At 40.6% G+C, this 13,025-nt stretch overlaps 1 protein-coding gene across 6 annotated transcripts in view; it reads right to left on the reverse strand.

Moving 5' to 3' along the window:
• The window catches only part of Spopl (speckle type BTB/POZ protein like), a 72,942-nt gene extending 70,804 nt beyond the window's left edge, over positions 1-2,138 (reverse strand). For 5 of the 6 annotated variants that reach the window (XR_003712094.1, XM_028772893.1, XM_028772892.1 and 2 more), the window contains exon 1: positions 2,084-2,133. The gene's annotated coding sequence lies outside the window, so the exon portion shown is untranslated. Of the gene's footprint in view, positions 1-2,083 lie in introns of all 6 variants that reach the window. The other variant, XM_028772890.1, reaches the window with a different exon arrangement.
• Between the last annotated feature and the right edge of the window lie 10,887 nt (positions 2,139-13,025).

Raw genomic sequence — 13,025 nt, forward strand, 5'->3', positions numbered from 1 at the left:
TGCAGCATCACAGATGTGCAGCATCACAGATGTGCAGCATCACAGATGTGCAGCATCATTTTAGCACTGAGCTACACGCTCCACCCACTAAATTACTCTATTTTCAAAGCCATTCTCAGTATGTTCTTTGAATTAACAACATGACTACTCCACAAACTTTAAAAGCTTTAACAGCCATCTGACATACCAAAATGTTCTTTTTATTGTGTGAAACAAGACAATGAGCAGGACAAACATAAATGCCTTTCATGTCTGGTCACACATAAGGCTTCAGGTAAACTGTCCCAAGAGCTCTACAAAAGCACAACATTATTTCCCTACACAACCTAAAGGAAACCTCAGTGTCTAGATCCAATTATAAAAAATAAATGATATTTAGAAAGGTGAGAAACTTATCTAAATTAGCCAGCTATGAAGGGGGAAGTCTGAGAGGCAGCAAAGGATAACAGACTCTAAGTCATTCTGTGTGACTGCAAACCTTACACAATGGATGAGTGAATTTTAGTAAACAGGTAAAGGCTTAGGAATATGAATGAATGTAAGAGGTTAAAAAGAAAAGAGTCAAGTCTTCTAGATAGGCAAGTCTTTGCCTCCTGTATTTCAATATAAAAGTCATGTGTAGACTATCAGCCCATCTCTGAATATTTTATCTATAGTACTAACATTGTTATGCAATTTTCCCACTGTGAAAAATCTGCTATGTACTTCATTTCATTGATTCTGAAAGCAACGATAAAGTTTTACAAGTTCCAAAGAGATATTTGAAACAGAAGCTTATCTATTTTCCTATGCAAAAATAGGGAACATAAATAAAGATAAAACATGTATTTGAAATATATATACACAGACATTAATTGGCATAATAATGCAATACAAACCTTATATACACCAAAAAAAATAGATGTTAAGTAAAAACAGTACCTCTCAATTCTTCTTTCCTCTCTTAGAATCAACTTACCAACACTTAAATCAAGCTATAAAACAGTAACATTTCAGATGCACTTACCACATCCCAGGCACTGACTGACAGATACTTTAACTGCATTAACTTGTTCAAGCACTACTACCAAAAAGTATTGTCACCACCTCCTTTATAGTTATAAGACCACCAAAGGCTGGAAAAGTTAAACAACTTTCTCAAAGCCAGAACAGAGCTTGTTGGGTAGAATGTTTGGCAATTCAAGTACACATTCTTAGCTCCTAACCATGAAACAACATTTCTCTTAGGAATGATGGAATAGTAATTTGAAATATTCTGTCACTCCTATCATGGGTGTGTGTGTAATTTTCCCAGTTATAAATCTTTTACTACTTCTGTTTCCATCCCAATAAACACTGGGTTTCAACTGTAGAAGAAAATAAGAAAAGTCTCCTAATAGGGCAAAGTATGCCCAGAATTATTCAGATATACATTTAGTGTCAGACACCTGAGAAAAATGGGCAGACAGCTTAGGCATTGTATTCAGTCATGGAAATAGGAGTGGCTTTTATTTCTATCGGGAGTGTCAATTTCTGGGAGGGGGAAAATTCTATCACCCTTTTCCTTTTGGTCAACACAAATATACATACTTAAGACATAGAATTAGCGGGAAAGACAGCAGCAAAGGATCAAAGGGGAAGACAAATTTTCTATATTCAAAAATTAAACTCTTAATCAGGGGGCTGGCTTGTCATGTCCCGGTAAATAAGCTGTTAGGGGCAAGAATGTGGTTGGAGACGGACACTCCCGGTCCGGGGAGCTTAAGTCGCCCTAAAATGAGCTAACAGGGAAGACAGTTTTCATAACCCATGCTTGAGGAGACGGATGAAGACTATAGAGGGGTGCAGTTCTTCGCTTCAGGAAGACAGGAAATGGCATAAAGATGTGGGTGTAGATTCGTGAATGCAGATGAGGAGGGAGTTAGACACGAGCAAAGGGGCACCTGGGAGCGAAGCAGCGGGCTCCCGAGGGGCAGGGACGTCCTGAGGAAGCAGAACCGCCTGAGGGAGAGCGCAAGCAGGGCCAGAGGGCGTGGGCTGGAGCACCGAGGGCTGGAGCGGCGACAGGAGCCGGCCCAGGACCGGCCGGCGGCCGAACACCTACCCGGACACGCGGGGCGGCGGGCGGACCCTCGGCGGTCCCGGGGGCCGAGGCTGAGGCGGCGGCGAGCTCCTGCAGCGGGCGCCCCGGCCAAGCTGCATCCTCTTCCCGGCCTCCCTCCTGTTCTCACCGGCTGCTAAACTTCTTCCCCACGGTAAACACACCAGCCGCCAAAGAGCGCGCCTAGTCCGAGCCCCTCCAAGTGCTGAGGCTCGGGCGTCCAGTTTCCGCCCCGCAAGTCACCACGGCGCGTGCGCCAAGGAGCTTTTCCTGCTCCAAGGCCGGGAACTTCCGGCGGCGGGTTTGCGTGCTGGGCTGCAATTTCCTGCTACCCTTATATCTCTCAACTCCCGTTAGAAAGTTTCCCTGGAGCAAAAAGCCCCGGGCTGCCTCCTGACTCAGAAAAATAGCAAGGGTCCTGTGCCCGTTAAGAATGCTCACCTCCCATTCCGACCCCCAAACTGTATTAAAAGCTGAAACCCAAGTCTGTGTAGGTAAACAGTTGCGTGTAAGACATTTTAGGATGGAGGGAATGAAGGGGACTTTTCCAACAAGAAAGGAGTCTGTAGAGTTCCTTTGTACAAGGCCAGCCAACAACTGGAGATTGAACCAGAGTAAAATAAACCTTAGCAAATATGGTAATACAGAGGTTACTGCTTCCTCTCTTTAGCCATTTGGAGTTTACAGAAATGGATGACACCAGAACTTTTTTATTGGCACACTTATATTAGCTACTTGTCCTGTTCCTACAACAAAATACGGAAGAAAGCCATGTACAAAAAGAAGGATTTATTTGGGTTGCCTAGAAAGTACAGTCCATCATGACAATGAACACATGGTAACAGGAACTTAAGGCAGCCAGTCTCATTGCATCCAGTGAGCAGAAGCAGAATGATGAATCCTGACTGTTAGATCACCTTCTTTGTACTCAGCCTAATACTTATCAAGTTAACAAATGTAACTACCACAAATCCACTCCCTTGTTAACGGAACACCCAGGTAACAAGAGAGAAATCTTATGCACCCCAAGCAGTATAAGTATCTAAAGGAATATATTTATTTAGGAATGAGGAAGCAGGCGCACAGCAGACAGAGAAAAAGACCCTCTGCAAAGCAGAGAAGTAGGGGACATGAATAGACAAAAATGAAGTCTTTTCTTGAAGGTTGGGGTTATTAAAGCTCCTGAAATGTTTTCCTCCCTTACTTTAGAGGTTGGTCAGTTTGAAGAAAGATAGGATGGTTGGTTGTTTCTCAAGTTGTGTGACTTGTCCTGAGCTGTTGAGTCAGTCCATCACCAGGAGCTTATGGGCAGAAGACAAAGGCTGCGAGGCTTTGCATGAAGTCAAGAAGATGAGGAAGAAGCTGGCCATCTTAAAAATTTGGCAACTTTATTACCAAACCATGGCCCTCTCTCCCTATCTGTTTGCCTACCAGGAAGTCTTTCTAACTTCTGGTCTGTCATTATGCTCTCTCAGAGATCACCCTAACTACCCTTGAGGAGTATCTGCAGTTTGGCAGTGACTCAGAAAAGGATTTATCCAAGGGGCCATGATAAAACGTAGCCAATGGTAATGATTTATAGCATAAGACAGCCATCCGATAATGATGTGTGTAGTTGAAGCTTGTCACGTGAGTAGGATATCATCTAATACGTAAAAAGGAAGATGTCCGTAGTACTGTAATTCCTACTGAAAGTAGTTAGAAAAATAGCTGAGGCAGTTTCTCCCTTATGAGAGGAAGAGAACAGGCAAGAAAACCACCCTAAGAATTATTTGCATACTTTGTCATAGGTAACAATAAGAATGATGATTTCTCTGACACCACTGTCTGCTGTAAGATGTGTGTATCTAGGAGAAGGCTGTTTCTACTTCAGGAGTTCAAGAAGCCTGTCATTAGCCGATATAAGCTCAGAACTCGGCCATTTAGTTTCCTCTATTATAACCTCTTGGGGAACATTAAGAGACAAGGTTAATGAGGAAAACTCCTCAACATCATGATTTAACATAACTTTGTTTAGTAATGTACTGTGACTGTGACCAGCTTAGGAGTGCACCAGAGATCAGTAGGACTGAAGGAGTGTTTGAAAACCTCACGTAAGAAATTCACAAGAGTTTAAGTGTATTATTAATTAGTCCCCCTCAACAATATCTACCATGTATAATTTTTGTTGGGACTAAATGCTAAAGGGCAAATTTGGGTGAAGTCTGGGTACCATTTCTTTTGGGGGTAAAACCAAGTACCATTTTCCAGTTGACAATCTGAAAGAGAAACATAATAATTTCTCCTAATTCTATGAGTCTGATAATATGATGTTGGGGTGAACTTTTTGAGCACTATGTAAAGATTGTCTTTCTATTATTTCAAATGTTGATTTCTATGTGGCAGAGAGCTGAGTGCAGACCAGACTTTGGTATTGATATTCATATGACTACATCATATATTGTAAATGCACCCTATCTCACTTTCTGATTGGTTTAATAAAAATCTGTTGCTCTATAGCAAAGCAGGAAAGAATAGGTGAGACTTCTGGCAGATAGAAATTTAGGTAAAGAGTCAGCCATGGTAGAAAGTCACCAGACAGACATGGATCAAGAAGCAGGTGCTGGAGCTAGAGACTGGAGGGTAATGGGCCAGGTAATGGTACATATGGCAAGCCAGTATTGTCCAGTTCAAATACCTGAGAATCTGCCCAGCTACAGTGCCAAAGCTTATAATAAATATAAAAGGTCATTATTTAGCAGCTGGTGATCCAAACAAAGTCTCGTTTTAATGTGATATTTAATTGCCTTATTTAGTAAAGGAACATGAATGGTTAGGACACAGAATGCTGACAATAATGGGAGGTTATTTTGCAGAAAAATGGGGATACCCTAAGTAGTGAAAATAAGATCATGTTTAGCCTCAGAATTTAGAAGGGTGAGCCATTGGCCCACAGTTAGTTCAGATCTCATTTTAACTAGAATAACCAGAAGATCCTGTTTGGCTTGTATACAACCCCTCTCTCAGGTCACAGGAGCCACAGACCTCTGGAAATTCTATTCTGTGGCCTTTATCCATACTTATAATCCTAAATTTATGGAAGTACCCATTTCCTGCTTCTCATAATAATATTCCAACACTGTGTCCTACTTTAAATATCAAGGCCTTTTCTAATAAGTGTCTCTTCTGAAGTGGCCCATTGTAATTGTCCTGCAATCTTCAAGCCTATGCCAATTCCCCAAGTTGGTCTCTTCTTTTGTGAAGGCACCAGTGTGAAACCATAGGGCACTCTGAGTTTTCTTTAGGCCAAATTTGCAATGACTACAGAGGGGCTGAATCTGTTGGTGGTCTATGATTGGGGTAAAATTGGTATAAAATCAATGAATTCAGAATCTAGAAATGTCCGCCCATTGAAGAATGAAAGTAATTGAACCACTTCCATGTAGGCTATGGTTTGTGTATGCCACAGGGGTTCCTAGATCCATCCAGACATGTTAGTGGGCCTTTGGATCATTTTAGTCATGCCAGATTCAGCCTGGAAAGTAAGATTAGTCCTGGAAGGCCTGTGTGGCCACCATATTATTCAGTTGGGGGTTGATACTCTGTAAATATCCCACAGGTACAAGCAAGAGATCTTTTAGGACAGCTTTATAACTTACAGTGATTCTTACATATCTGATTAGGCTCATGAACTCTGCACACAGAGGTTCAAGATTGGAAGTGGGCCTTGAAGTTGGTTAGCCATTCTTGCCCAGGGGAATTTATCATACTTATTGTAAAATAGATTTGTCCCTGACAATTATTTTCACACAGGTATCAACCAGGAAAAAACTGAAGAGAGAACTTTTACTGGAGCTCAGACTCAAATATAAGAGTACTTCCAAAAACATTTCTCTTTTTGTAGGTCTAAAGTGATCTTGTTCCATCGCAGAGTAAGAGGCCCTCCCTTTCCTGAAGAATGAAAAGTGGCAGAACTATATGAGCCCTTTACTCAGTGTTGGTTTCGGAATGCATCTTTCTATAGCAACAAAATCAGTGGTGGCACAATGTTGCATGCAGCTTGGACCTCATTTTAATCTGTCCATTTCTTGTAATCTGATTCAAAGAACACTGGAATCTTGGAGGGATATTAAAGTACACTCCATCAAGCCTGCTTAAAGGGTCACCTATAAAAAAAAAAATGTGTCACCAGAAACATTTTAATCATCAGATATTGATACCTCAACAGGATTCCTCCCTTGTTTATGGGAAATTATCTGAATATAAAGAGTGTTGACAATTGAAGAACAACCAGAGGTCATCTAGAGGTTCACAGGTGTACCTGGAACCTGCAGCTTCCCAGGCATCTGTTGTAGTCTCAGGAGGTTCAGTAACTGTCTAAGGCTTGACACAGATGTGATAGATGCAGGAATCTAATTCTGTGACTCAGTTGCCATGGGAGTGGACAAGAAAACAGAATTTGGACCCTCCCATAAAAGATAAGCAAGACCTATTTGGGGCCCTGGTGTTTTTAATGCTATCAAGTGTCCATAGCAAGAGGTAGGGGTCCTCTTTGTCCCTCCTGGGGTCCTCTTTGGTCCTCCCTGGGGAGTCCTGTTTGTAGCTCTGACAGGATCTGTCGAAATTCTGTCATTGGGTAACATGGGTCACATATTTGCTCCAATACAAGATCATTAATGTGTAAAGGCCTTCCATACAGAACCTCAAAAGGTATGAAGACCTGATAAGTAGGCATATTCCAAAATCTGAACAGGGCTAGTAGGCAGCAGTTTGACTCAGGGAAACTGAGTTCTCTGAATTAAATTTCTTAGGTTTCTCTTTAGGAGATTATTAATAGCTCTACCTTCCCACATGACTGAGTTTGCCACACAAAACATAAGTTGTATTGAATTCCCGTGGCTCTAGTTAGATCTTGCATTGTAAGCAAGCTTGTTGAGTAGCCCAAATCTGGGAATAAATTTCATCTTTCTGATTGAGCCTGGACTCCAATTAGAGGGCTTTTGGTTACCCAAGGTACTCATATCACTAATGCACACTCTGGATTATAATGACAAGCTGGCTGTGATTGTGGTGCTTCATAGGCACCATAGCTGGATAAGACTATTGGTTGTTTCATTCCTTGAAAACATGCATTGCACCTTCAGTATACAGCAATTAGTACTTGAAGAAAAAGTTATCTCCTCATCCTTCCTTCCTATGTGTTTATTGGACCCCCTCTACTTACGGTCAGCCCACATTTTTACCATTTCCCTGTTCAGAACACTTCGATGCAGCTCTACTATCTCTATTGCACCACCACCATCACAATACCCTTTTACTATGATGGTTTCTACAAGATATGCTCTCAAATATGAAAACTGGGGCTAGGAAACACAGAGGAGAGGGAGTATGTAGTCAGTTACTCCCACAACACAGAACTGCACTAAATCTATAGATTGTTTTGATAGGATTAGTATTTTCACAAAATTAGTACTGTTAATTCATGAGCATGAGAGGTCTTTCCATCTTCTGGTGTTCCATTTCTTTCATCAGTGTCTTAAAGTTTGTTCTTGGGTTGGGTTGTTTTGTTTTATAAAAGACTTTTCACTTGCTTGATTAGAGTTATCCACAGTTGTTTTAATTTTTAGACAATTGTGAAAGGTATTGTTTTCCTGAATTCTTTTTCAGTATGATTGTCATTTATATAAAAGACTACTAATTTTTGTGTGTTCATTTTTATCCTGCTACTCGGGTGAAAGTAACTATAGAAAATTCCTGGTGGTGTTTTAGGGTCCTTTTTAAAAAATATAATGTCATATTATCTGCAGATAAACATACTTCAACTTTCTTTTTTCCTATTTGTATCCTATTTTTATCTCCTCCAGTTGTACTATTGGTCTTGCAAAGATGTTGAATACTGTATTGAATAAGTACAGGATCATGTTAGCTATAGCTTTTTGTGTCTTATTTTCACAAGGTGTCACTTTACTATAACTCTTTTCATCACTCATATGTGATCTAGACTTTAAAAAACGAAAAAGCCAAAATGTCCCCAAAAAATTAACTTAAAATATGCCTCTTATAACTCAGAAGTATGGCTTAGGTGAGCTAGCCATTTACATTTGACATTACAAGATTTCTATGAGTTTTTTAAATAGTGATTCTGAAATTTCAGAATACTACTTCAGATTGAACTAAGTACATTCTGTACACACAGTGAGAGAGTTGAATGAGAAAGCTTTTTAACAACTTATGATGTCTTGATATTTTTTGTCAGAAAAAATCTAGGTAATACAATTTACTTTGACTTGGCAGTTTTAGAAGGGTCAGCCTCTGGTCTACTAGCCCTGTTGCTTATGGGCCTGTAGTATCGTAGCACATCATAGTGGAAATGTATGGTAGAAGAGGCTTACTGAATTAGGTAATTATTTTTTAATAGTGTACTGAGAATTTCATACAATACATTGTGATCATATTCACCTTCTCAAAGACATCTTGCCTACCCACTCCACTTTGTGTCCTTTTTAAAAAAGATTTCATGAATACAGTTGATATCAACCATACTTTTTTGGGTGTGTGGCCTTCACTGAAGGGTGGTAAATCCACCAGTGTATCCTTATAGAAAACTGACTTACTCTCTTCCAGAAGCTACCAGCTTGTACTAGCTCCTTAGCTCTGTGTGGGACTTCATGCCCATCTTCCATCTCAATGCTAGAATTCTGTCCTGTCGTAAACTATGCAAGTCTTGTTCATGCTGTCTCTCCTACTGTTAATTCACATGTACAACTGTTCTGCTGTGTGTAGAAAACACTTTTTTCCTTAGTCATCCACTACCTGTGGCTCTCAGAATCTTTCTACTCCTCTTCTGCAATGGTCACCAAGCCTTGGGAAGGGAAATTTTCTTCTTCTCTGCACCTTGATCATTTGTGAGTCTTTGTGCCAATCACTATCTACTGTAAAAAGGAGTTTCTCTGATAAAGGTTGACCAATTCCCTTATCTATGGATATAATGTTGTCTATTTAATATAGTTTCCTGTTACCAGAGTAATAGTAGTAGGTTTTCCCCTAAGATCTGTGATATGTCTAGTCATAGGTTCTTGAAACCAGTAATGGTGCTAGATATAGGTTTAGTTTTCAGAGTGTGCTTAAATCAAATAAAAAAATGATTGTTTTTACTATAACATTTGTAACATGGTTGTACAAATGGACTTGTCTTACAGCCCAGTATCGTTGTATGTACTAGGGCTTACAGATGGGTAAGACTGATGATCAGTTTTCTTTAGCAAATGTTGGTATGATCGTTTTGTGCACCATGTAAAGGTTGCTTTTTTTATTTTTTAAATGCTGATTTCTCTGTTGGCAGAGAAATGATTGCAGACCAAACTTTGGTATTGTTATTCATGTGGCTATATGATAGTTTGTAAACCCTCCTTCTCTCACCTTCTGATTGGTTTTAATAAAAAGTCTGATGGCCTATAGCAAATGTAGGAAGGAAAGTGGGATTTCTAGGCAAAGAGATGAGAATGCTGGGAGGGAGCCAGGCATGAGGGATTCTCCAGCCAAATGTACAGGAAGAAGTAGTCCAGGACTGAAGAAGAGGTAACTAATGAGTCACATGGCAAAACATAGGTTAATATAAATGGGTTAATTAAGTTACAAGTTAGTTGGAAACAAGCCAACCTATAAGGTCTAAAGCTATTATAATAAATATAAGTTTTCATGTCTGGTTTCTCTCTCAAGCAAGTAACTGTCTAGGCTACCTCACAGCAGCAACTTAAAAGGTCTTTTCTTGGACACCAGGGCCACCTGGATATCTCATAGTACCTTTAGATGTAATCTCCTATGGTGTACCAAGACAGATTAGCTCTTTTTACCTACCTCTTTTGAGGTCTTTACCTGGTTTAGATCTTTACCTGGTCTGGACAACCAGCAGAGAAATCAGCATTTAAATGTTACAAGGATAAACTTAACACAGTGCACAAAAGCATTCTGCCTACACAGCCATTTGTAGTCAAGCGACTTGGGTTCTCATGCTCTTGTATTTTCCCATGACTTATTGACATAGTTTCAACTTCAATTGGTAAAATGAAGTCATGGGCAGAATTGCATCTTATTGACATAAACATGTGTAAACAAGAGGACAGAAAGATAATCCAGCATTAAAGCAAATATTTGGCTTAGAGCTTTAGGGTCATTTTTAGAATTAAATGTAGAAAAATGGTACCTTAAACCTAACCAAAAGAGTGACTAGGCAGGCCATAGGCCTTAGTATGAGAGCTCTAGCTTTTGTTTTTACTAGATGGACATGATATGTCCATTGAATTGCCATCTAAATGGTCATGTTTATTTCCACAGATTGTTGCAGCTATCAGTTTTTATCAGTGAAGCTTCTTAGTGAGGAAGGTAGCATAGCTACAGAAACTCATAACTGGTCAAAATATTGAAAATAAGTGATTGGTTGAATATTTACCCATAAATGTGACATTTATGTCCAAAGGTTCAGGGAACATATCCAAGAACTTGAAGGTTCAATTTTATTTATTTATTTATTTATTTATTTATTTATTTATTTACATCTCAAATGCTGCCCTCTCCTGATTCCACCCGTACAGACTCCCTCCAGCAGTACCCCTTCTCTTCTCCTCTGAGAGGGTTCTCTCCCCTACCCCACCCCTACAGGTATCTCCACATTCCAGTGCATCAAGTCTTTGCAGCATTAGGTGCATCTTCTCCCACTGAGGTCAGACAAGTAGCAGATTTAGAGGTATGGATTCCAGAGTTGGGCTACAGCTTTAGGGGAGAGCCCTATCTCCAGTTGTTTAGGGGCCCACATGGAGACTAAGCTTCATTTCTACTACAAATGTGTGCAGGTTGCCTTGGTCCAGTCAGTGTATGCTCTTTGGTCAGTGGCTTAGTCTGTGAGAACTCCCAGGGTTCCAGGTTAGTTAACATTCTTGGTCTTCCTGTGGGGTTCTTATCCCCTTCAGAGCCTTCAATCCTTCTACTACCTACTCCATAAGAGTCCACAATCTCTCTCCAATGTTTGACCATGGCTATCTGCATCTGCTTCAGTCAGCTGCTGGGTAGAGCCTCTTATGCTAGGCTCCTGTCTGCAAGCATAACAGTGTATAACTAAGAGTATCAGGGATTGGTACTTGCCCATGAGCTGGGTCTCAAGCTGGCTGGTCATTCCTTCCATCTTTGCTCCAGCTCTGTCCCTGCATTTCTTTTAGACAGGACAAGTTTGGGTTAAAAGTTTTGTGGACAGGTTGGTATATTTATCCCTCCACTGGTATGTGTGTGGGGGTGTCCTGCCTGGCTACAAGAGATGGCATCTTCAGATTCTATGTCCCCACTCTTAGGCATCTTGGCTAAGGTCACCTTCATTGACTTCTGGAAGCCTCCCCCATCCTCAGTCTCTGGCAGTTCCTAGAATTTACCCACCAACTCCCATACACAACAGCTGCAGACTCCTATTCATTCTCCCAGCCTCCTTCCACACCCGATGCTGCCCCACATTCCAGTCCCCCTCCCTTCTCTCACCAGGTAGGTCCCTCCCACCCTCTGCATCCCATGACTATTTTGTTCCCCCTTCTGAGAAGACTTATACTCACTTGGGCCTTCCTTCTTGTTTAACTTCTTTGAGTCCGTGGAGTATATAATGGGTATTCTGTAATTTATGGCTAATATCCCCTTATCAGAAAGTACATACCATGCATGTTCTTTTGGGACTGAGTTAACTAACTCCAGATGATATTTTCTAGTTCCATCCATTTGCTTGCAATACTCATGATGTCCTTGTTTTTAATGGCTGGGTAGTATTATATTGTGTAAATGAACCACATTTTCTTTATCCACTCTTCAGTTGAGGAACATCTAGGTTGTTTCCAGTTTCTGGCTATTATGAATAAAGCTGCTATGAACATAGTGGTATCTTTGAACATAGTGGTGTCCTTTTGGTATCTTTTGGGTATATGCCTGGGAGCTGGGTCTTCAGGTAGAACTATTTACAATTTTCTGAGAAACCACCAGACTGATTGCCAGAATGGTTGTACCATTTTGCAGTCTCAACAGCAAAGGAGGAGCAAACATCTATTTCCCTTTCTCCTCATTCTTGCCAGCATGTGCTTTTGTTTGTGTTTTTGATCTTAGTCATTCTGATTGGCATATGCTTTCATCTCAGGGTTGTTTTGATTTGCATTTCCCTGATGTCTAAGGATGTTTAAGATGTTTTAACTGCTTTTCAGCCATTTGAGATTCCTCTGTTGAGAACTCATTGTTTAGTTCTTTTTTTTTTTAAAGATTTATTTATTTTATTTATGAGTACACTGTCGCTGTCTTCAGACACACCAGAATAGGGCATCCAATCTCATTATGGATGGTTGTGAACCACCATGTGGTTGCTGGGATTTGAACTCAGGACCTCTGGAAGAGCAGTCAATGCTCCTAACCGCTGAGCCATCTCTCCAGCCCCCATTGTTTAGTTCTGTACCCAGTTTTTAATTGGGTTTTTGGTTTGTTGGAGTTGAACTTCTTGAGTTCCTTATTTATTTTGGATGTTACCTCCCTTTTGGATGTAGGGTTAGTAAACATCATAACCCAATCTAAGGACTGCCCTTTTTCAAAGTTTATTTCTGAGAACATCACATACTTGGAAGAATGAAGTTTGTAATGATCAGATGGATCTGGAGGGTTCCTCTCTGAGCACTAGATCTTGTCATATTGTAAGGGACTTCTGAGGGGGAGACCCCACTCTCACCCGGAGTTGCTCACACCCAAGGAAACACAGAGACCGACTTGATGCAAAATAGCAAAAGGTAGTTTACTGGCGAGGGGCCCTTGGGTCGAAAACACATCCCATGCAAGGGAAGGATTTCAACTACGACCTCTGACAGTTTGAAGTTTATATAGGAAGCAGCCCAGGGGAAGGGGAGAGTGGAAAACTTTGGCACGGTTACATTTGATTGGATATTTTAAACATCAGCAA

Source organism: Grammomys surdaster, unplaced genomic scaffold (assembly GCF_004785775.1).
Source record: "Grammomys surdaster isolate TR1022 unplaced genomic scaffold, NIH_TR_1.0 219, whole genome shotgun sequence".
Lineage (NCBI taxonomy): Eukaryota > Metazoa > Chordata > Mammalia > Rodentia > Muridae > Grammomys > Grammomys surdaster.